The following is a 24,756-nucleotide window of genomic DNA, read 5'->3' as shown; positions in this document are numbered from 1 at the left end:
TCTAATTAAAAACAAAAATTCAGATATTTATCTACTCTTGACAGAGATCGACGATTCATGCTTTTAAATCTTTCTACTGTGTACAGCCTAGGGAGAGTGGTTAATACAGAATGCTTTATCAGACATGTTCCTTCTGATAACTACTAGGAGAACTTCTATGGGAGGGAAATTGGCATACCAGGGGTGAGCGTAGGAGGGAGAGGGAGGGGGGAGGGCTATAACCGAAATGAGGCTGTATCCTATACTAAAACACAGCACTGCACTCAGCTTTCTACAGCAACGACCCATGTCCTGCTTTCTTCTCTGGAGTCCTTGGGGGTTACCCTTTTAATGTTACAAATCTGACCTCTTGCCCCATTTCCTGGTAGAGCAAACCCAAGCCAAATCCAGTAGCTATTCAGCTGACAAGGCCAGTTTAACCAGTATTCCCAGCTTTGTTGACATTGCAACACCACAGTAGAGAGCTTTGTGTGTTGTTCTTTTTCATCATGGTGAGACAGACAGGTGTGGAAGCTTCCACAGGGTGGAACTTGCCCCTTCCTGATGACTCACTGGGTGTCACTCCATGGGTGTATATTATCAGTACCCCCTTGCTGGGAGGTTGTTTGCCCACAAAGGTATAGCTCCTAGGGCTCTACTCCTAAGATTATATCTTTAAACCCCTGGAAATCTTCCAAGTGGGTAATGGCTCTCAGTCTTCAAAAAATTGGGTGTGTCTGTTTCCTATGTTTCTCAGAAATAAGAAACATTAGTTTTATCAAAGGGTAGAGTGTGTCACATCGAGCTCTTGGGTTTTGATTTAGAATAGAGACTCTGCTTTTATGTGGATATTTGTGATTCTCATCACTTAAAGGGTGGGTTAATTGTAAAAATATAATTTGCTTTATTAGTATCTAATAATCTTATCCACAATCAATGTTCTTTGTGTCTGCATTATTGTGCGTATATGTGTATGTATGTATGTACTTATATATGTATTTTACATCAACATATATACGCATACAGACACGCATAAAGGAACGTATGAAAGGATGGTCACCAAGATGTCAACATTGGCCATCTCTAGGTGATGAGATATCAACTGATTTGAAAAAACAAACCAACCTAAAGCCGGCCTTTAATCCTATGTCTGTGTCTAACAGTTCCTCAAACATCTCCCTCCTCACCTCTCCTTTGCCTCCTGACTCGCTGTGCTCTGACTTTTATTCTTATAACTTTACTGAAATGCTTTTACTAAGATCTGTAGCGCATCCTACTTTCTACTTACTGGATGTTTTCCTTGCTGGACCTTTCTACCACATTCGAGACAATTGTTTGTTTTGCTCCTTGGAATTCTGGACCTCCAGGCCAGTGGGACATCACCGCCTGCTGTTGGCTCGTCTCCAAGCTCTCACTGTCAGTGCCACTACACCTGGTACTTGATGTTGCCCAGAGTGCCATCCCTGGCCCACGCCTCTCCCTGACATTTGTCCTTAGGAGCATCTCAGTCAACTCGCCTTTCAGCCTGCTCTTCTTCCTGTATCCTGTTTGGTGGCATCACCACCCAAGCCAGAAATTTGGTAGTCTGCCCACGACTTCATCCCCCACATCCTGTGATTAAAAGTCTACTGATTCTATCTACTCTGCATATCAACTGTGTCCTTTTGGAAGAAACCTATTCCTGCTGCCCTAATTCAGACCCTCTTCCTTTTTGATTTACAGTGGCCTTTGAACTGCCTCCAGTGTTGTTCCACTCAAATTTGCTACCCACACAGTAGCCAGAAAGGTCCTTGGTATTTAAAACATACAAGGTGCCCCATGATGTGGTTTAGTTAATCATGAAGATATTAAGTAAGAAGTCTTTATTTTGAATGGTACCTGACCCAACCCCCACCCCATCCCCATTTTTTTGTGTGTGTGTTTTCAACTGAAAGTTTTGTTTATTCACAACCATACGCTTAACCATTCTGATTTTAAAAGACTATGTGGGCTTCAAATATATTTATTTATATATATATGTATTTATTATTTATATATGACATTTAGCTTGGTGTATATGTGTATGTTTGTGTGTGTGTGTGTGTGTGTGTGTGTGTGTGTGGCCTGCAGCAAATAATATTGTCAACAGAGTATCTTTCTCTTTGTTAGTGCCTGAAAGTAGAAGGAAAGAGTTTCAAATCTGTAAGCCCTAAAAAAAACTCTCTACAAGGCCAATTTTTAACTATCTTTTCTCTAAAGTATAAAAATATTTAAAACGTATATATGTATTATACATATATATGCTCAACATATGCGTACTTCAAGTAATTTGGCTCATTGTCCAAATTCATGATGTGAAAGCCATGCTACATCTTGTAAAGAAGCATGTGGGCTCTACAATGTGACTATTGGAATTAGTTATGCCTTTTTCTCACTCATTCTCAGAATGTCTGATAACTTGAAGCTTTGCTGGAATATACTACTCCTTAAGGCTTATTTGTTGGAAAGGCAATACAATAAAATAACATTCAGATGCTTGTGCTGCTCTGTCTTCACTGGGAACAGTGGTGTAGGTGTACCATTCAGATCAAATGCAGACTCTTTGTCCACCTTCTGTAAAGACAATTACTACATTTTATGTTGAGTCCCAAAGCCAATGTTTCTTGGTTAGCTATATTTAAATTAAAGTGCTGAGCAATGCTTTTTGTTTGTTTAATTTCACTATTAATTATTATTACTGGGGAATCATGTTTCTCAGATTCCTGATCAAAATGCAGAGCCTGTTTTTGAAAAGCCACATTCATATTGTGTGTGCATAGGTGGGAGAGAGGGAGGAAAGGGGAAAGAAGAGGAAAGAGAAGGGAATGAAGAGAGGAGTGTGTGCAAGAATGAGAAAGAGTAGCCAGGAGTGGGCAGGAAAGTAACTAGGGCTGGGCTGTGAAGGGTGTTTATGGATCTACTTCCATTCATTAAAATGAATAATTTAATCACTCTGTACTTAGTATCAGGATCTAGAGAGACTTTATGATCTTAATATATAAAAAATAGAGTTCCTGTAATCTAGACATTATTAGTGAGGCAGTGGGAACAATGACTCAGAGTGTAAAAGGAAAATGGTATTTTTACTAACTGAAGAAATATTGAGACCTCTCTGTAGCTTTTTTGACTGATATTCCATGAATATTACTTGACCAGCTGTGACACACTGCTGACAGATAGGAAGATCCAGAGGTTCATAGAAGTTTGGTCAAACTTTGAAATAATAAATAGCTCCGTTTTGATCAGTGATCCTCATTGGCTACAGACATTTATTTTTTTAAAGATGTTATTTACTTATTTAGAGAGAACAAGAGCACGACCCAGGGGAGGGGAGGAAGGAGGGAGGGAGAATCCCAAGCAGACACTACGCCAAGTTCAGAGCCTGATGTGGGGCTCAGCCCCACAACCTCAAAACCATGACATGAACTGAACTCAAGAGTCAGTCACTCAGCTGAGCCACCCAGGGACCCTGGCTGCAGACATTTATTAAGCGGTGTTTTCTTGTGGAGGGCCAAGCAGTGGTGATAGGAAGAGGATGACAGGCATGAAACTGCCCTGTACATACATATATACATACAGTGGTACATACATGTCATCCTTCATTTATCCAGACTCATAGAGTGTACAACACCAAGGGTGAACCTTAATGTAAACTATGGGCTTTGGTTGATTATGATGGGTCATTGTAGGTTCATTGAATTATATTGGATGTCCCATTCTGGTGGGAGATGTTGATAATGGGAGAGGCTATGCTTGTGTGGGGGCAGGAGGTATATGGGAACTGTCTGTATTTCTCAATTTTGCTATGAACTTCACACTGCTCTAAAAAAAAATAGTCTTAAAAAAAAAAGGTAAGTATATGTGATTTGCCTGGAATAGATGAGCATCGAAGTGAATGCCTCAAACATGTCATAGTCTTTGTGACTGACAGGAATGTCCTCGCTGTGCATCCTTGAGCCCCAACTAATGTTGCTTTCCATGGAGATTGTTATCTGGCTCCCCAAGCAATTAGTCATCCCTTCTGTAAGTAAATTCACTCTTCTTACTGCCATGTAGCCTTTTACTTCATATAGTTATTACATTTCATGTTTGTCTCCCTGGCTTGCTCAGGTTTGGGACTGGACCCTGTACATCATCCTTGTATCCCTGAAACCTAGACGAGTGCTCAGCTTGCAAATGCTTGATAAAACAAAACAAAATTTGGACTTTGACAATGAGGACCTTATTGATAGATTGTTCTTTCTATGTTTGTCTTTTCTGGGAGGTGATCTTAAAACTAGATGAAATACAAGAAAGAGGAGTATGTTTTCTGTAAATCAATGGAATTTGGGTTAATGCTAGGTATTATAAAATTGTCAGGAGAAGAAAAAGGCATGTCTAAGTCTTAAGCTCAAAGTTACAGTCCAAGTTAGCCTTGGACAACCAGTTGATTGCCTCTGAAGTTATAGTATAGTAAGTTATAGTAAGAAAAAGCATGCTTTTACCTGTATCCGCTGTTTTCTATGCATATGCAAATCTACTAAGCAGGATTCTACTAGTCAGAAACCAGCATCTGATGTTTCTGCTACTCATTCAATGGTAGGATCTTTTAAATACTACTTGAAAACAGTAGTTGATCAGTTTCATTTATTTTTTTTAATTTAAATTCAATTGGATAACATATAGTATAACATTAGTTTCAGATGTAGGGTTGAGTAATTCATCAGTTACATATCATACCCAGTGCTCATCACATCATGTGCCCTCCTTAAGGCTCATCACCTGGTTACTCCACCCACCTCCCTTCCAGCAACCCTCAGTTTGTTTCTCAGATTTAAGAGTCTCTCATGGTTTGTCTCAGTTTCACTTAAATAGAGACTTCTTTCTGCTTTGCAGAAAGTGAAGGGATTTACATTAGTGCGTTATAAAAGAAAATGAAGTGTTTAGTGCTTTTATTCTGTGTCAGCTTTTTTTCTTGGTATTGGTTTTGTTTGACATGGATCCATTTGAAAACCTGAAATGCAGATGTATAAATTAAGAACATTAGCACTGCTAGGGGCGCTTGGGTGGCTCAGTTGGTTCAGCATCTGCCTTTTTGCTCAGGTAGTGATCCCAGGGTCCTGGGATTGACTTTCACATCAGGTTCCCTTTCAGCAGTGAGTCTCCTTCTCCCACTCCCTCTGCCCCTTCCCCTGCCCATGCTCCTTCTCTCCCATTCTCTCTCTCTCAAATAAATAAATAAAATATTAAAAAAAATTAGCACTGCTAGATAGCCATATGAGTAAGGAAGGCTTAGAGGAAATGAAGATGTTTAAGTAGATTCCCACCTTGTCCTTTCCAAGTAGCCTAAATGACGTCGATAACTTCTCCATTTTTCTTTTTAAAAAATTTAAACAGAGCTATTCAGTGTGTTTTTTTTTTTTTTAAATTCAGGGTGTTGAGGGTGAAACACATGACCCTAATATGATGTTACTTGGTTTCTCAACTTTGCATTTCACCTGTTGACAGTAAAAAGCTGTATTACTGAGGACCTAAATTCCATCTACTGGTTTTTCCAGAATATTTGTAGGACTTTCTCAACAACTAAAAGCTGCCAACCCAGTTTTGGTATGTAGACCTCCCAGCCAGCCGGAAGCAAAATATAATTTACATCACTCTTCTTTGTTGCATAACTGCCAGTTGGCTCTGGTACTTAGTTTTAGTTAATAATTTTAACCAAAGTTTATCTCATATTTATGATGTGTTAGTTAGAGTTTCTTGTAAAAATGGATCAGGAAGATGATTAAAAGCTTCAATGTCACAACTTTCTGGGCTACCAACCCTTTAGGTTTTTAATTGGTGGATCTCCATGAAAAAGAATGTTTCTCTTTTATATGCAAGTCTCTTCCTATAAATATATAAACTGTAGTCTATTTGAAGATGTTTCTCTTTCTTGTCTTCTATTTGAGTAGCCCTTGTCTAACTTTATTTATAAGTTCATCCATGCAGCCAGTATTTGTTGAGGACTCTTATGTCAAACATTGTGCTAGTCACTGAAGTGCAAGGAAATCTAAGCCTGCCTAAAATACTATTATGAGTAAGGTAATAAGTAGCACTAGAGGGGCAAACACACGGTGCTACACGACTATCTAAAAAAGGCTCCTAACTCACCGAGAGTAGAATTGGTGGTACTACAGGGTGGTATTCCTGCTGGGTCACAGGGTGGGGAGAGGAGGATTGTTACAGACAGGGAGAGACAGCAGTCTATTTCAATGAAATAAAGTTGTACATTTGAAACTACTGGAGCCAACAATTTGAAGAAGGAAAGGGGTAGATGGAACGGAATTGGTGAATAGGTGTCTAATCTGGAGGACCATATATGATTTACAAAGACTTTCAGCAACATCTAAGGAATACGGTTTTTTTAAAAATTTATTTATTAATGAGAGATACAGAGAGAGAGAGAGAGAGAGAGGCAGAGACACAGGCAGAGGGAAAAGCAGGCTCCATGCAGGGAGCCTGATGTGGGACTTGATTCCAGGTCTGCAGGATCAGGCCCTAGGCTGAAGGTGGTGCTAAACCACTGAGCCACCAGGGCTGCCCTAAGGAATACTATTTGAAGGGGTTCTGGAAATCTTCAGCCACCTCCATAAATCCTCTCCTCCCTTACATTGGAATTTGTCTTTTAACTTTTATTTATTATATGCATTATATCCATAAGTTTAACTCATATTGAAAAAAAATCCACTCCTCTTTTGCATTATTTTAATGGTGTTGCTTTCCTTCCAAAATGAGCCTGAAATACTCAGGATTAGTGTTGAGAAGAAGGCCTTTGGATGAGGGGCTTGGTGGCACAGGCAATTGGAGTGTGAAGAGGGGGCATCCTGAAATGAGATTTGGGTAGGCTTTGGATAACCTTGCCTCCTCATTTCTACTTCCCATTTCCCCATCATAGTATACAAACGACATTTACCTATATAACATTTATGTATAGTGTCTGTAGTTTTTGAACTAAAAATTGAAACCATGATCTTATAAAAGATTTTTGTGCCACTTTCCATAAGATATTTGAACTCTTAACTATTGGATTTATAAGAAATCTCCATGATATGTTTGTACAGTGACCAGGATACTTCAAGGTAGTTTCTGTTGCTTTAGTGTAACTATGGGTGTGGAATGACAGTATTTCATGATGATGTGAATGGCTAGTATTTTTTTCCAGTTGAATAAACTAAAATATCTATTGTTGCCAGAGTAGTAGAACATCAAAGTTAAAGCCAACTGAAATGATGTTTATTGTTTCCCAATAAAAATAAAATTAATTTTGTATATATAAAGGTTCTGTTTATATTTGAAATTACTGTTTTGAACCAACATTCTTCCTGAAGGTTGGGACATAAAAACAATTCCATCTCACTGCCCTTTGCCTATTTTTAAAAATTCTTATAAATGACTAAGGACACAGGTTTGAAGTAGTTTTGGGTTTGAGTTTTTGCTTTATCATTCACTAATCTGTAATTTCATTAAGTTCATGCTCTGGAAATCAGTTTCCTTTTTAATTTACTTTAAAAAGAATGAAAAAAAAGAATGTAAAAGGCTTGATGTTTTCTTGTGCTTCTATCTGTGTCTGGCACATGGTATATTCTCTTATTTTAAAATTTTGATCTGATTATCCTCTTTTCCTCATGTACTTTTCTTATGTTTTTCTGCTGTTAGTATTTCCTTTATGTTTATTTTTTATTTTTTTAAAAAAGATTTTATTTATTCATGAGAGACACAGAGAGAAAGGCAGAGACACAGGCAGAGGAGAAGCAGGCTCCATGCAGGGAGCCCGATGTGGGACTCCATCTGGGAACTCCAGGACCACGCCCTGAGCCAAAGGCAGATGCTCAACCGCTGAGCCACCCAGGTGTCCCTTCTTTATGTTTATAAAATACTTTTCTGTACATCAGTCCCATGAGCTAAATTAGACAATTTTATAAATGTATTTTACTAACATTAATGTATTCGTGAGATAGAATGTTTGGTAATAGTAGCATACCGGACTTTAAAAATAATCAGTAAATATACTTTTAGATTTTGTTTTTCTGTCACATGTACTGTTTCTGTGTTGCACAGTCTGTGTTGGGAAGGGAAGGTATAGGGTAAGTGTTTATGGAAGTGAAATGTTGAAATATTACTCTTTTCATGATACCAGAATGATAACTTTGACCAGAGTACACCTTAAAGTCAGATCTGGCAAAGGCTTCTCCTTTGGTTATTTCAGAAAGTTCCAGGAAGAATACCTGAGCCTCTTCAAAACAACCCTCCCTTCTACATATTGATGACTGAAAATCTACCAACTATAAGACTTTGTCTCTTTTGGAAGTTCAGGATGGGGTCACCTGGGCAGCTTGGTTAAGTGTCTGTTTGGGCCCAGGTCATGATCTCAAGGTCCTGAGATTGAGCCCTACGTGGGGCTCCTTGCCCAGTGGGAGTCTGCTTCTCCCTCTGTCTCTTCCCCTTGATGGTTTGTTCTCTCTCAAATAAAATCTTTAAAAAAAAAAAAAAAAAAAAAAGAAAGAAAGAAAGTTCGGTATGTTCCAGGATTCCTAGACTGAGGTTAGGGCATTGAGTTAGCTCATTTAAGCTTTTTCTTACACTTTCTCAAATCTTTTATTGAAGCCTGATTTGTTAAGAATGAAAACTGAGACCTAGGCTTTCAGTGCCTGGATCAAAAGGGATCTCCCACCAAAGATTGAAAATCTTACTAAATCAAGGAAATTCTATTTTTTTTAAAAGATTTTATTTATTTATTCATGAGAGACACAGAGAGTGAGAGAGAGGCAGAGACATAGGCAGAGGGAGAAGCAGGCTCCATGCAGGGAGCCGGACGTAGGACTCGATCCTGGGACTCGAGGATCACACTCTGAGCCAAAGGCAGACATTCAACCGCTGAGCCACCTAGGCATCCCAAATCAAGGATATTCTAAAAAAAAAAAAAAAAATTCTTTATTTCACTTTTACCTGCCACAAATAATACATAGATGATTATTGATACTTCTGACCAAGATGGCTAACTATACAGATATGACACCATATTCATTTTATAAAGAAACAATGGTGAAGAAGGTAATGTCCAAAACACAGAATGGATCCATGAATTAAAGTTAGTGGCTAGGCAATTTTTTAAAAATATTTTACTTATTTATTCATGAGATAGAGAGAGAGAGAGAGAGAAGCAGAGACACAGGCAGAGGGAGAAGCAGCCTCCATTGCAGGGAACCCGATGTGGGTCTCGATCCCACCTCTCCAGGATTAGGTCCTGGGCTAAAGACGGCGCTAAACCACTGAGCCACCCAGGCTGCCCTAGGCAATTGTTTTTAATAACCTTAAAATAAAAAAATAAAAAAAATAAAAAAAACCCTTAAAATAATTGGTGTTTTAAAGGCATATTGTGTCCTCAAGTAAGATTGTTTTTCCTAGAGACAGGAAAATATTTTTTTCCCTAAGAAGCATAGGTATACTTTTGTAATAATTATGAGGGAAATTGTGGCATATCCAATTTTTCAGGATTATTTCTTTTTTTTTTTTTTTTTTTAAAGATTTTATTTATTTATGATAGTCACAGAGAGAGAGAGAGAGAGAGGCAGAGACACAGGCAGAGGGAGAAGCAGGCTCCATGCACCGGGAGCCTGACGTGGGATTCGATCCCGCGTCTCCAGGATCGCGCCCTGGGCCAAAGGCAGGCGCCAAACCGCTGCGCCACCCAGGGATCCCTTCAGGATTATTTCTATTTTATTAAGACAGGCCCATCAATTTTGATTCAAAACCAAACCCCTCATATACTTTATTGAAAAAGCTGAATACTAACAAGCTATAATTCCAGTTTGCCTCCACAATTTAAGCAAATTTGACATATGAATCCAGATCCAGAGGTGTTTAAATTATGATTATATGGGACCCTGGGTGGTTCAGTTGGTTAAGTGTCAGGCTCTTGATTTGGGCTCAGGTCATGATCTCAGGATCCTACGATTAAGCCTCACCTCAGTCTCTGCACTCAGCAAGGAGTTTGCTTATGATTCTCTCTCCTAGGCACCTGGACAGTTCAATGGTTGAGCATCTACTTTCAGCTCAGGACGTGATCCCGGGGTTCTGGGATCGAGTCCCACATCAGGTTCCCCACAGGGAGCTTGCTTCTCCCTCTGCCTATGTCTCTGCCTCTCTCTGTGTGTCTTTCGAGAATAAAGAAATGAAATCTTACAAAAAAAAAAAAGATTCTCTCTCCTTATCCCTCTGCCCTGCCCCCCCAAAATTAATTGATTGATTGATTGATTGATTATGTACTTGACACATTTGCCATACGATTCTTTGGAAGAGCAGTCAATTTTGGCTAGTCAGTATAAAAGTGATTCGATATATAGATATAGATTTAATAGCTTTAAAGAGGTACACAAACAGGCAGCTGTATAATTAGTGGGATATTACTGCTTTAAAAATGCAATCTCTGCTGAGAAATCTCTTCTCATTAGAATACAGTCTAGTTTTGATAGTTAAAATATCTTGAATTTTGTTCTTTTGAAATTGAAACTGGAAGAAGTATAAATAGTTAGGTTATCCCTTTGATGTCTTGCACAGTGTGTTTTATTCCAGTAAACACTAGCTTGCCATCATTTGGTCAAACCATGTAAATTAGTCTCCTTCAGCTGTTTTATATTTGAGTGTTTCATGTTCCCCAGTAATTTTTCTATTCTGTAATTGGCCTTTACAACTGATTATGAAGAACTGAGAAAATCACACATTCCAGTTTTTCCATCACTGATTAGCTGCATATATTCATATTACAGATTTCTATTATAACTGGAGAAATATTATAATTTCAAATATTATTGGTAATTTAAAGTAAATTACAGTGGATGTTAGATCATTAACCCACTAAAATTCTTCAAAAGGTTTTTGTAAAGGGCATGAAAATGTCTTAACTTAGAAAGTGACAGGTTCCAGAGAGATCTTTTGAGTACCCTAAGGGTAAATGTACCAGAATGGAAAGAAAGTGTGAATAGTGAATACTGATGCCAAGATGAATGAATGAGAGACTGTGTCCTGGAATAGGAATTCTTAGAGCCACAACATCTGGTGTGGGAGATACTGAAGATTATAGCTACTTAGTCCAAATATTGAGGATTTGCATGATTCTTGTATCTTTTTATCTCTGCCTTTTCCCCCTACCCTTGCCAGACTAACTGTGGTCATTTTTAGTAGCTGTTGAGGGTGGCAGAAATGGCTTATAAACTTTTATTTTTGTACCATTGCTTGAAAGTAGTCATTATTAAGCAATGCACATAGATGATCACACTTAAAAATGGAGATATTTGTACTGTACTCAACAACATCTTAATTATTACCCTAGCACATATGCCTTCAGAAGACGAATGAAAGGATTCAAAGAAGAGATTTCATTCCATTTTCTACCTATTGATTTACCTTCTTGATGTTGATTTTATAGGAGGTAAACATAGTACATTTTATAAATTCTACTAGAAAATAAAAATTGTTTATGAATTTTTTAAATGAGTTGACTTAAACAAGGTATTGCAAATTATAAAATACAGATGTAAAGTCTTTCATAGAATGTCTTTTGATTCCATTTCCCATTTGTTGAAGGTAGGAGAGAGTCAAATTTTCAAACACTTGTGAAAATAATTTTCTGTCTAAAATCAGAACTTAAAATAGAGTGGGCCTATACACCCAAATGAATTTATGGTTAATCATACTATTAAAGTAGCAAGATCTGATTGTTCAGAGGTAGTATTTTAGTTGATTCTTCTTTCTTAATTTTATTGAAGGAAAACAAATATCCAGAAACCATTTAATTTTGGAATAGTATTATACTTTTGATTGATTTTTATACAGATTTGCCTCTCTCATCGTGGTTGGATGGTTCTAACATGAAAAATAGCCAGAGTCAATGAAAAATAAATGAGGAAGTAGGCCAGGTGTATGTGGTTATGGAGAGATCAGGAGGTAAGGAGCCAGTCTGAGATTTGGGAATTAACTGTAGGTGATCCTTGAAGTAGGTCATCTGTGTATGAACACATTGCTGTGTGAGGTAATGAAAGTGGTGGTAGTGACAACAGGGAGGAAAAAAAAACCCTCTTCTGCTCAAGAAGACCTCTGAGGGCTGTGTCCTTTTTCCTTACGGCTGTATGGCAGGATCAGGGAATTGGATTTACAAAATCAGAAACCTGTCATCTGTGAGCACTTTAGTATTTTTAAAAGACTATTAAATAGAAATATAGTTCCCCTTACCTGGAAATGCTGGCATAATAACAGTATTTCTGAAACAAAGAGTAAAGTCTGAAGCAAAGGGAGAACTCTCTATAAAGGGCTGTTTAAAGGGATGCCTGGGTGGCTCAGCGGTTTAGCTCCTGCCTTCAGCCCAGGGCGTGATCCAAAGTCCTGGGATTGAGTCCCACAACGGGCTCCCTGCAGGGAGCCTGCTTCTCCCTCTGTCTCTGCCTCTCTCTGTGTGTCTCTCATGAATGAATGAATGAATGAATGAATGAATAAATAAATAAATAAATAAAATAAATAAAATCTTAAAAAATTAAATGAAAAACATAAAGAGCTTGTTTAAAGGTGCAGAGTCAGCCTGGATATTTAGTATTTGCTCTCTTCCCAGGCACAGGAAAACAAATAAAGGAGCACATATAGGCCCTTAGGAACAAGCAGAAGAGGAGAGGAAGTAACAGAATGAAAGACATTAATAAATCTCTAGAATAAATTATGGGATTTTCACCCATAATTGACCACATCTTCAGTGGAGTAAAGTCATAGTAAAGATACATACCTGTACTGAAAACAGATCTGTGGAAGTCAGAACACTCTCTGTGACTCCCATACCCCTCTGCCACTTGGCTTTGGAGTTTGCTATTGAGTATAATTCCTTCAGGCAGGGGGTGGCGTTGTTTTGTTTGTGGGCTTTTTTTTTTTGAAGAATGATCCTCAAAAAAGGGTCTGTGGATATTAACATTTGGAGGTCCCTTAATAAAATGTAGACTCCTCAGCTGATCACTAGTCAGCAAAGCCCTTTCCTGCACACAAAACTTCCCATTTGAGTTTTAGTGCTCCCTCTTAAATCAAAACTGGCAAACAGGAGCATCAGACCTGTGAAGACTAACATGACAGTCACAAGAAAAAAGAATCTTGTAAAAAATGCCTTCCAGAAATCAGAAGAAAAACTCCTTAACTGCCTGAAAGAGATGGGCAGGTAGAGGGTATTTATTAAGCAAAAACATTATATATATTTAATACAAATATTAAAATATATATAAAGATTTTATTTCTTTGAGATACTCTATACTTAATTATATATTAATTAAATATATTAATAATATATAAATATTATATAATATATAAATATTAAAATATATATAAAGATTTTATTTATTTGAGAGAGAGTATATACATATGAGTTGGGGGGAGGGGCAGAGGGAGAGGGAGAAACAGACTCCCTGCTGTGAGCAGGGATCCCAAAGCAGGGCTTGATCCTAGGACCCCAAGATCGTGACCTGACCCAAAGACAGACACTTAACTGGCTGAGCCAGCCAGGTGCCCTAGGATATATATATTTTTTTCTTTTAAGAAGCAGAATAAGCAAATTCTTCTTTTGGAAATTAAAAGTATCCCCCAAATAGGGGCACCTGGTTGGCTCCATCAGTAGAGCATGCAACTTTGATCTAAGGGTCATGAGTTCAGCCTCCAGGTTGGGCATAGAGCTGACTTAAAATAAATAAAGTGAAAATATTCCCTAAATAAAGAAATGTAGTGGAATGACTGGATAGCTAAATATGAAGAATTTTCCCAGAAAGTAAAATTTCCTAAAGGAGAGAAGTGTAGGGATCCCTGGGTGGCGCAGCGGTTTGGCGCCTGCCTTTGGCCCAGGGCGCGATCCTGGAGACCCGGGATCGAATCCCACATCGGGCTTCCGGTGCATGGAGCCTGCTTCTCCCTCTGCCTATGTCTCTGCCTCTCTCTCTTTCTCTCTCTGTGACTATCATAAATAAATAAAAATTAAAAAAAAAAAAAAAAGGAGAGAAGTGTAGTATAGAAAAGAAATTAGAGAACGTCTCCAGAAGGCTCAACATTTGAACTCTAGATGTTCCAGAAAAGCAAAGGGTGGAAATGGTCTTCAGCATTTTTTTTTTTAAGAATTTATTTATTTATTCATGAGAGACACAGAGGGAGAGGCAGAGACACAGGCAGAGGGAGAAGCAGGAGCCTGATGCAGGACTCGATCCCAGGACCCAGGATCATGACCTGAGCTGAAGGCAGACACTCAACCACTGAGCCACCCAGGTGCCCCAGCATTCTTTTTTTTTTTTTTTTTTTTTTTTTTGAAGAGAGAATTGATTGATTCCCTTGTGTTTTTGACCATATAGAGAGAAATTTTTTTTTCTTAAGATTTTATTTATTTATTAGAGAGAGAGAGAGCAGGAGTAGTGGGGAGAGAAGAGGGAAAGGGAGAAGCAAGCTCCCCAATGAGCAGGGAGCCCAATGGAGGTTGCCATCCCAGTATGTTGGGATCATGACCTGAGTCAAAAGCAGGCACTTAACTGACTGAGCCACCAGGTGCCCCTACAGAGAGTTTTTATACTTTGGATCAACAAGAGTTTTATACTTTGGATCAACAAGAATTAGTGATAGTCACTTAAAAAGCAAAGCAACTGTAGAAATGAAGTTATCCCTCTGGGGGAAAAATATGAAATGTGGCATGGGAAAAGATGTAATCATATTGGCTCCACTGTGAACTGAATCATATAAACATTGAATATTGATTATAATCCCCAAATTGACACAGAACCAAATGAAGAGGATTGGGGAGAGAGTATGGTGTAAGTAGAGGTGGGATAATAAGCCCCCTACATAATCAATAAGTGATAAATATTTAGAGGCAAATGTCAAAAGAAACAGCTCAGTTAAAAATGTACAGCTCTGGTGGGGAGGAAGAATCCAGTTGGGAGATATGGGGCAGGAGCTTCTGTTTTTCATTTTCCGTTATACGACACTCAGTAGCATCTGACTATTAAAATTACGGGCACATCTTAACTTTGCTTAAAAAATTAAAGCAGAAGGCGAAGGGCTTTTTGTTCATTTTATTGTTTTTGCAAAGCCTCCCACATATGGTTTTGAGGCATATATGTGTCTCAGTAGGAAGAATGATAACTGAATGCACCAGGGGGAGTTTGGGGACGCTTATCTGCTTCTTCTCAGGTCTGGCTTCATGGGCTTGCATCCTGTACAGTCACAGAAGCCCCACATTTGGTTTAATGTGCTGCCCTCCCTGTTTCGAAATTCTCAGTAATTTTAGGGACTAGGGGCCCCACGTTGTCCTTTTGCACTGTGCCTTGCAAATTGTGTAGCCAGACCTGCTTCTGATAGATACATTGTTTAATTCTGGCCTGAGGTTGCTACTACTTCCTTTGACCCTGACCTTCCAGTGGCCTGTTGTTTTCACCACCCAGAAATGACTGTGGCCACAGGGAATGGAGTAAATGAACATTCCTCACAAGGGAATTTGAAAGTTGTGTATTACATGACATCCTAGAAAACTGCCCTGTCCTCTTTTATTAGTTAATTCTTTGTTCTCTTAAGAAAGACATTCGACACAGCGTTTTCTTTATTTTTTAGAACTTTTTTAGGATTGCGAAATTGAGAGGGACATATAGAAATTTCCCATATACTTGCTGCCCCAGCACATGCATAGCTTCCCCAACTATCCACATCCCCCACCAGAGTGGTCCTTATGATAAACCTACAGTGATGCATCAGTATGACCTGGAGTCCATAAGTCCATACAATCTGGCATTCTTTTGGTTTTTCTATTAGTTGATTCTGGTTATTATAACAGAATACCATAGACTGAATGGCTTATAAACAACAGAAATGTATTGCTCACAGTTCTGGAGGGTGGGAAGTCGAAGATGAAGGCGTTGACCCGTGTCCTCAAATGTCTAAAAGGGTAAGGGAGCTCTCTGTGGTCTTTTTTCTATGGGCATTAATCCCATTCACGAGGGATTATGACTTAATCACTTCCCAAAGCTTCTACATCCTAATACCACCATTTTTTAAAAAAGATTTTATTTATTTATTCATGAGAGACAGAGAGAGGCAGAGACATGGGCAGAGGGAGAAGAAGGCTCCCTGTGGGGAGCCCGATGCAGCACTTGTTCCTAGTACCCCAGGATCACAACCTGAGCCAAAGGCAAACACTCAACCACTGAGCCACCCAGGAATCTCTCCAAATACCATCATATTGGAGATTCAGCCTTAACATAGGGGCGCACCTGGGTGGTTCAGTCAGTTAAGCATCTGACTTTTGGTTTCAGCTCAGGTCATGATTTTGTGGTCATGGGATCAAGCTCTGCATCCAGCTTTAAGCTAAGCTTGGAGTGTGCGTCAGATTCACTCTCTCAAATAAATAAAATCTTTATTAAAAAAAAACTCAACATAGGGATTTTGGGGGAATAAACATTCAGTCTATAGCAGTTTGTACATTTCTTGGGTTTAGACAACTTTATAATGACATATATCCATCATTATAAATCATACAGAGTAGTTTCAGTGCCCTAAGAATCCTCTATGCTTTCCCTATTCATTCCTTCCTGCCCCCAGCCCTAGTTATTTTTAATTCTGAACTCCATACTGAGTGCAGTGGTTTTCATAGGAAAGAAAATCAGCATTGTGCAGCAGAGGAATGAAAAGCTATGCTTACACCACTTTGGGAGAAAGTTTATGGGGACTCTGAGGTGTGAAAGGACCCCCGCCAAGCAAAGAGTACTGAAATCTCACCAAGACCTCACTTGACTTCCCGTAATGAGCAATGCCCTCTGCAGGCGGGTCTCATTTCCTGGCTGGTCACAACATGGCAGTTTGCCTGTCTCACCTGTGTTAATGAGGATGCCAGTATGGGGAACCACACAAGTCTGGTGCTGTCTCTGAAAGGGTCTCCTCTGTCCCATGCCTCCATGGGCTGACTGAACCTGCCGATTCTGCTGTAAATCTTAATGCTTCTGGCCAAAGGCCCATGCATCAGGGGATGAGAATCCCTCAAGCTTAGTGGTGGGGGCTAAGCTGAATGTGTCACCTGTGAATGGAAGGAGGGAGCAGACAGTGCCAACTAAGGAATAGTGACTTATCACCATGAAGTGAGGAGGCAGGTTTTCGTGTTTATTTAGCAAATTGATTTTAAAGGCAGTTACCAAAGAGAAGCTTTAGAAATGTCTAGAACAATAATAGTGTCATGGCAGTCATTGCACCGTCCCCAGAATGATGCATTTCAAAGACAACTAATTTAGATACATGTGTCCTGCTGTATTCCTTAAAATAATTTATTTGTAGTAATGCTTACTTGTTATTAAAATTATTTAAAATTGTAATGTTCTAGGGATAGCTCTATTTAGGATAAAGAAATGTTTGTGACTCGTGGCTTAGATGAAATTCTCTGTCTCTCTCTTTATATTTTGGATAAAAGAGTTTTGTAAAGGATGACAGCTCCCATGTAGGTTACGTTAACTCAGACATGCCTTAGAATACTAGGTGAAGCTAACAAAACAATCGGAGGCCTTCCTTTTTCCCAGTCTACAGTGGCCTTTTCTGGATATCTGTTTAGGTTACATGCCTGACACTGTGCTAGCTGTTGGAGATGCAAGTTGGACAGGATAAAGTCAGTCTCTGTCATGGGGGTGTTCGCAGTCCCGGGAGGGAAAGATGCTAATCATTACACATGGAGATAAAGCCTATGAATGAAAAGTTCAAGATGTCTTGAGAGCTGAAAAGGAAGAGCTAATTTAGGTTGAGTTCAGGAAATGACTTGTAAGCTGATAGGTCAAGGATGAGTTAGAAAGTATTGCCAACGCAAGGAACAGAGTGTGCAAGGACTTAAGCAAGAACACGCCCTTTGTATGAAAGGCATCCAAAGGAGGTCAGAGTCCTTAGAGTCAAAAAGGAAGGCGTAGAGTGGCACAGGAATCAACTACAAAGGCAGGGAGGGGCCACACAGGACCAAAAACTCATTAAGGTTATCATTTTAAAATTATAGATAACAGGGGCCCTGGGTGGCTCAGTGGTTGAGCATCTCCCTTTGGCTCAGGTTGTGATCCTGGGGTCCTGGGATCAAGTCCCACATTGGGCTCCCTGCAGGGAGCCTGCTTCTCCCTCTGCCTATGTCTCTACCTCTCTTTGTGTCTCTCATGAATAAATAAGTAAAATCCTTTAAAAAATAAAATTATAGATACAATGAAGCCACTAATACATGGGGAATAGGCAAAACTGGATCATCATGTATGCAAGGGGTACATAGAGGGTAATTTTCACACCTTACTGGAGATTTTAGGCATTGTCAGATAAACCTGGGTTCAAATCCTGGTTGTGCCCTTTGCTAGCTCTGTGGTCTCAGTTTCTTATAAAATGGGTATGATAATACCAAATACCATAGTAAAGATTGAAAGACATCTATAAGGCACATATACAGTACCTGACATCTAATAAAATCTCAGTATCTAGTGGTAATAAGGACAATAGCAGTCTTCTTTATTGGTGTTATTATTATTATATATTTTAGGAATTGAAACAAGTGTAAGTGGGCAGAGGAATAAATGATTGAACTATCCAGCCATCAAGTAGGAAAGGGATAAATAGAAGAATCTGTTCCAAGAATCAAAGAAAAGTACACCAAAATTACACTAATTTTAATTGTCTTTGTGATGGGAAAACTCAGAAAGCCCAGTAAAACTGGAATAATTTCACTCTTTTACCTCGTGGCATTTTGACTCTGTGGAATCACAGTTAAACAGCTTGTATGTAAGAGTTTAGAAAGCAGACAGGGGAGATTAGTGTGAATGATCGTTAGACGTATTTGAAAATCCCTGATCTATAATTACCAGTGCATTTTGAATTACTCATTTTCTCAAGGAAAAACTTTTGGAGACTATAACTTTTTTTGAAATAGGAAAAAATTGCTAACCTGACCTGCTTCATGGTGATTCATTCTTTTCCCATTTTGCTCCTTAAAACAAACCAAGAAGCCAGATGTTTAGTTGCCTAAGATGAAAGCCATTTCCTTAGAAATCCTGAATGAAAGAAAAAGTGCTTCTCTAGAATGGCAGGGTCTGTTTAAAGGTAATCATGACCTGATTCAGGCAATAGAATGTGGTTGTAAGAATGTTGCTCCTAGCAACAAAGAATACTTCTAGATATATTCATTTTGGAAAAAAAAAAAAAGCCTTCTCTAATAATAAATGTGTATGGAATTTTGCTTCACTGTACAGAATGTTCTTTTTTTTTTTCAACTATTGTATGGACCTAAGTTGTACTCCGTTCGGTAGGCTTATAACCTTTTAAATGCTTTTGTTTGCTTCAAAACTCTCCATTTCTTTTATAGAATGGTTTTTACCTGTTAACACCCTCTTTTTCTTTCTGTGAATTTAAATTGCACTTAAGGGTGACAGGATACTAAGAAAGAAGTCCTTAGTTCCCTCATCTTTATAAATAGCAGGATGAAATCAGTGATTTTTTTTTTTAGCTGTCATTATTTAAAAAGATAAACATGAAATAAGAAATTTCTAATATGTTTGTATGTTGGTTGGATTTATTCCATCAAACTATTGCTAGTGACTAAAATGTTGGGTGGAAAGCTTCGAAACATGAAAGGAAAGCCCCGTCATTTTAACAACTTTCTCTCTGTTCTTGATTTCTTAAAGTAAGGTTTATAAATAGTGATTAAAAACAGAAATCCAGATAAAACAGCCGTATCTAAAATATATCTATTCCAAAGAGGCAAAGTAAGAAATCTTTATTTATTTATTTATTTATCCAAAGATACAGTTTTATATTTCACTATTTTTTCTTTCATCATAGGCTTCTTGTTTCGAGATTTTTTTTTTAAAGGAATTAGATATAGATCTGTAAAATCATATAACTGATCAATTGTTTTGGAAAACACTTAGAATACCATAATTAGACCTGAGCCATTCAACATAGATAAAGATCCTGAGACTATCTTTTCTTAAAATTTTTTTCTTCCATCTCTGATTCCAAATTTTCATTCTTTTAAAGGCCTATAAAAGCAATTTTGTTTGTGGAGTTTTCTTGAACAGAGTCTGTTCAGATAGTGATCTCTGTGTTAAATTTATCATCAGGCAAATACAGTTGATTCTTATTACTCCCTTTTATCTTGCCTATGACTTTTGGTTTCTCACAAAACACTTATTTAAATACAGTAAAGAACAAAAACACTGGAGGGAGGTCCTAAGGAATAGAATTCTAATTACTACTGTGCTGTGAGATTTCAGGCAAATCATTTAATCTCTCTAGGCCAAGTTTGAGCAATGAATTGAGAGAATTTAACTCTGCTATCTCTGAGGTCTCTTCAGAGCGCATTCTGGTATGATTAGAATGCCATCCTGATTTTGTGGAGGTTTGGAGAGAAATACAGCTTGTTTTTCTCTTAGCTACAATGTGTCATTAAAGTCTTAAATTTTCATTGTAGGTAGAAAAGAAACAAATTTTCACAGTGAAGGTAGTGCTGATGGCAATTTGAGTTAATTTTGAACTCTCCCTGATGAAAATCGCAATTTTTCTAGCCATAGTGATCTTGCCTTTGTTCATTATCATGTAATAAATATTTATTGACCTAATGTGCCAGGCACTCTTTTAGGCACTGAAACAGAATGTATTATATATAATACACCCGTTTTAAACATGGGAAATCTATGTATTTTAAAGATTTTTTTCATGCTATGCTATTCATATTTCACAAAATCTGTGAAACTCAGATAATCTTTTGCTAATTTTGTTTTGCTTACATTGTTAAATAGTATTTTCATCACTAATAGGAATTTCAATATAGAGAACACAAAATATAAATGTGGAGGGGAAAAAGGAATGACCTCTGGCACTAAAGGATTCTTTTTTTTTTTAAATAGGTGAAATATCTTTTTTTTAATAAATTTATTTTTTATTGGTGTTCACTTTACCAACATACACAATAACACCCAGTGCTCATCCTGTCAAGTGCCCCCCTCAGTGCCCGTCACCCATCCACCCCCACCCCTGCCCTCCTCCCCTTTCACCACCCCTAGTTCGTTTCCCAGAGTTAGGAGTCTTTATGTTCTGTCTCCCTTTCTGATATTTCCCACACATTTCTTCTCCCTTCCCTTATATTCCCTTTCACTATTATTTATATTCCCCAAATGAATGAAAACATATAATGTTTGTCCTTTTCCGATTGACTTACTTCACTCAGCATAATACCCTCCAGTTCCATCCACGTCAAAGCAAATGGTGGGTATTTGTTGTTTCTAATGCCTGAGTAATATTCCATTGTATACATAAACCACATCTTCTTTATCCATTCATCTTTCGATGGACACCGAGGCTCCTTCCACAGTTTGGCTATTATGGACATTGCTGCTATAAACCTTGGGGTGCAGGTGTCCCGGCGTTTCATTGCATCTGTATCTTTGGGGTAAATCCCCAACAGTGCAATTGCTGGGTTGTAGGGCAGATCTATTTTTAACTGTTTGAGGAACCTCCACACAGTTTTCCAGAGTGGCTGCACCAGTTCACATTCCCACCAACAGTGTAAGAGGGTTCCCTTTTCTCCGCATCCTCTCCAACATTTGTGGTTTCCTGCCTTGTTAATTTTCCCCATTCTCACTGGTGTGAGGTGGTATCTCATTGTGGTTTTGATTTGTATTTTCCTGATGGCAAGTGATGCAGAGCATTTTCTCATGTGCTTGTTGGCCATGTCTGTCTTCCTCTGTGAGATTTCTCTTCATGTCTTTTGCCCATTTCATGATTGGATTGTTTGTTTCTTTGGTGTTGAGTTTAATAAGTTCTTTATAGGATTCTTTCATTTTATTGCAACCTTATAATGCTAATGAATTTGCCAGTTTAGATTATAAGATGGTTTATACCTCACATATGTTATCTGTGGTTTCTTTGGCTTCACCAATATTTACCAGTTTCTTAACATAGACCTATATAGGACATCTTTTATTTGTAATCATTCATTTCTAACTCATCAGTTTATTTATTTATTTTTTTTAATTTTTATTTATTTATGATAGTCACACAGAGAGAGAGAGAGAGAGAGAGGCAGAGACACAGGCAAGGGAGAAGCAGGCTCCATGCACCGGGAGCCCGACGTGGGATTTGATCCCGGGTCTCCAGGATCGCGCCCTGGGCCAAAGGCAGGCGCCAGACTGCTGCGCCACCCAGAGATCCCACTCATCAGTTTATTAATAAAAATTATATAGGGGTGCCTGGATGGCTCCATTGGTTAAGCATCCAACTTCTGATTTCAGCTCAGGTCATGATCTCAGAGTTGTGAGATGGAGCCTCGCATTGGGCTCCATGAGGGGCGTGGAGCCTGCTTAGGATTCTCTCTCTCTCTCCCTCCCCCTGCACCCTCCCCCTGCACCCTCCCCCTCAAACCAACCAACCAACCAACAAATAAATAAAATCTAAAATAAAAATAATTTAAAAAATAAAAATTGGGGATACTTGGGTCGCTCAGTGGTTGAATGTCTCCCTTTGACTCAGGTCATGATCCCAGAGTTCTGGGATTGAGTTCGCACCAGGCTCCTTGCAGGGAGCTTGCTTCTCCCTCTGCCTTTCTCTCTGCCTCTCTCTCTGTGTGTCTCTCATGAGTAAACAAATAAAACCTTTAAAAATAAAAAAATAAAAATTGTATAATCTTTCTAAGGATAGAACTTTGTTTTCTTGACTTTTTTGGAGACTTTTAGCTCTCCCGTTTTAGCCTCTTCCCTTTCACCCCTCTGTTAAGCCCTCCCCAACCCTCTAACAGTTCTAAATCCTAAAGGTCCAGGTTCCACTGGCCAGTATTTTCACACACTCAGAACAGCATAGAATTAATTGATTCACTATCAGAAAGCCCTTCAGATTCCACCTGGCAAAGGTGTGATTGCAGTGTACAGTAATCAGATATCTGTTGGTAAACCTTGTGTTCTTTCTAATATACTTTTATCTAATGTAACTCAAAAGTTCAAGTGTAGAGTTAAAGAAGATCCTGATGTAAACAAAGCAAGAAATTCAATAAACTACACCAGTGACTTGAGAACTTAACAAAGTGTGACAGATTCTTTCAACCCTTATAGTTGGGCCAAGGTTAAAAAAGTTGGCCATACATGAATGAAATAGCTATTATGTAGATCAATAGTGGCTCACAAAGACCAGTTACAAGTTGAGATACTTCCTTTGTCGCAGTATTATGCTAAGAAAGAAAAGTAGCACTCAGAACTTCTCTGATCCAGCACTGCTGTATCCCTTACCCTGAGAAAATACCTGGCACATGGTAGGCCCTCAAAAGTCATGTTGAAAAAACAGACTCTTCTTTTATCAGCATCTGGTTAGAACTATTTTGTCAATTTCTTTATGTGACGATATTTAAAAATATTAATTCAGCGTAAGTGGAATCAAACTCAGCGAAGAAAGTTGTACATATAGGTTCTCATCCTAAATAGAAAATGAATGTAACTTTTATTTCCATATTAACATCTGCCTCTTCTAAGAACTCCATACTCTATCAAAAACAACAGATGATCTAGTTGGCGTGTGGAAATGTATGGTTGAAAGATTTAGTATGAGTTGGTCTGTTATTAATAAAAAATTCATTGAACTGCTTTGTTTTGTTATTTATATTCTAATTCCCTTTGTGTTCTCAGTTTATACCAGTTTATATTAGTAGCAGCTCCAGAAGGGAGGTCGTTGGGAACTCCTCTATCCCACGGTCACAGCTGGGGAGTTTTTGTCTTCTAGAGACCCCAGATCAGCCTGGATTTCTCTCTTACCTCATCCTTCCAAACCCTTCTTCCATGGAGATTCTTGCCTTCTCTCATAATCACAGATATTCAATAAGTCTGGTCTTTTAAATCTGATCCTGGGGAAAGAGGAAGTAGATCCACAGAAAGAAGGAAGGGGGTAAACTTTGACTCACATCTGTCCTCACTAACCTACCCTGAGACCCAGTCCTACTCCTTTTTCTGTTCCATTTTCCATCCTCACCTCCTTATGCCAATCCACATCCCTTCATGTTCTCATTTAACTTGTCATCCCAGACTTCCAGTTCTGCCCCTCATTTCCTGAAACTTTGGCACTCTTAGAGGCTGCTCTCCAGCGCTGCCTTACGGAGCCTACATCCCAGAATCCTCCAACAGTGACTGGTAGCAAGGAGGACAGGATTCCCATTGACAAGCCAGTGTGGCAGCACAAGAAGATTGGTTTCTTCCACCCCACATGGGATTGGCCTGGGATGCATTTTCCCAGTGTCCTGTAGAACTCTGGGCCCTGCCTTAGCATTATCATCGCTTAAATCAGGTTTTGTGTGCTGATCTGGCGACTTAATCCCCAGTGGTAATCTTGTTTGCCTGGGAAAATGATAAAGTTTTGAAGAACTGCCTAATAAGTGAACTTTTGCAACACCCTAAGTTTGGAAATTGGTGCCTGCCTGGTTTCTGATAAGATGTATCCTGCAGCTGCTTGAAAGGGCTTTGTTTGGGGTGGGGGTTGAGAGGGAAGAGGGTGTTGTTGGTTTTGTTTTTACATTGAGAATACTTAGCTCTAGAAGCACTTTCGAACCATCTTCATTTATGTTATTTCTCCATTTAACTTTGGGCATTTTAGACATAATGCATTTGCACCAAAAAACATGTACTTCAGATAATTCCATAAATCGACATATCAACAGCTGTGTACCTCCACTGAGGAAAAGATTCCTTTTCACAGGCATTTCTTTATGGC

General features: G+C 38.7%; 1 protein-coding gene across 5 annotated transcripts in view; it reads left to right on the top strand.

Annotated features, from left to right (window-relative positions):
* GAREM1 (GRB2 associated regulator of MAPK1 subtype 1) overlaps positions 1-24,756 on the top strand; it is a 201,228-nt gene that overhangs the window by 91,602 nt on the left and 84,870 nt on the right. For 2 of the 5 annotated variants that reach the window (XM_072829159.1, XM_072829161.1), the window contains exon 1: positions 19,222-19,315. The exons of the other annotated variants lie outside the window; for them this stretch is intronic. The gene's annotated coding sequence lies outside the window, so the exon portion shown is untranslated. Of the gene's footprint in view, positions 1-19,221; positions 19,316-24,756 lie in introns of those variants that run through there. 5 annotated transcript variants of the gene reach the window in all.

The sequence above is a fragment of the Canis lupus genome, chromosome 6 (assembly GCF_048164855.1).
Source record: "Canis lupus baileyi chromosome 6, mCanLup2.hap1, whole genome shotgun sequence".
NCBI lineage: Eukaryota > Metazoa > Chordata > Mammalia > Carnivora > Canidae > Canis > Canis lupus.
The sequence above is the reverse complement of the archived record's forward strand: the minus strand, read 5'-3'. Positions and strand labels throughout refer to the sequence as shown.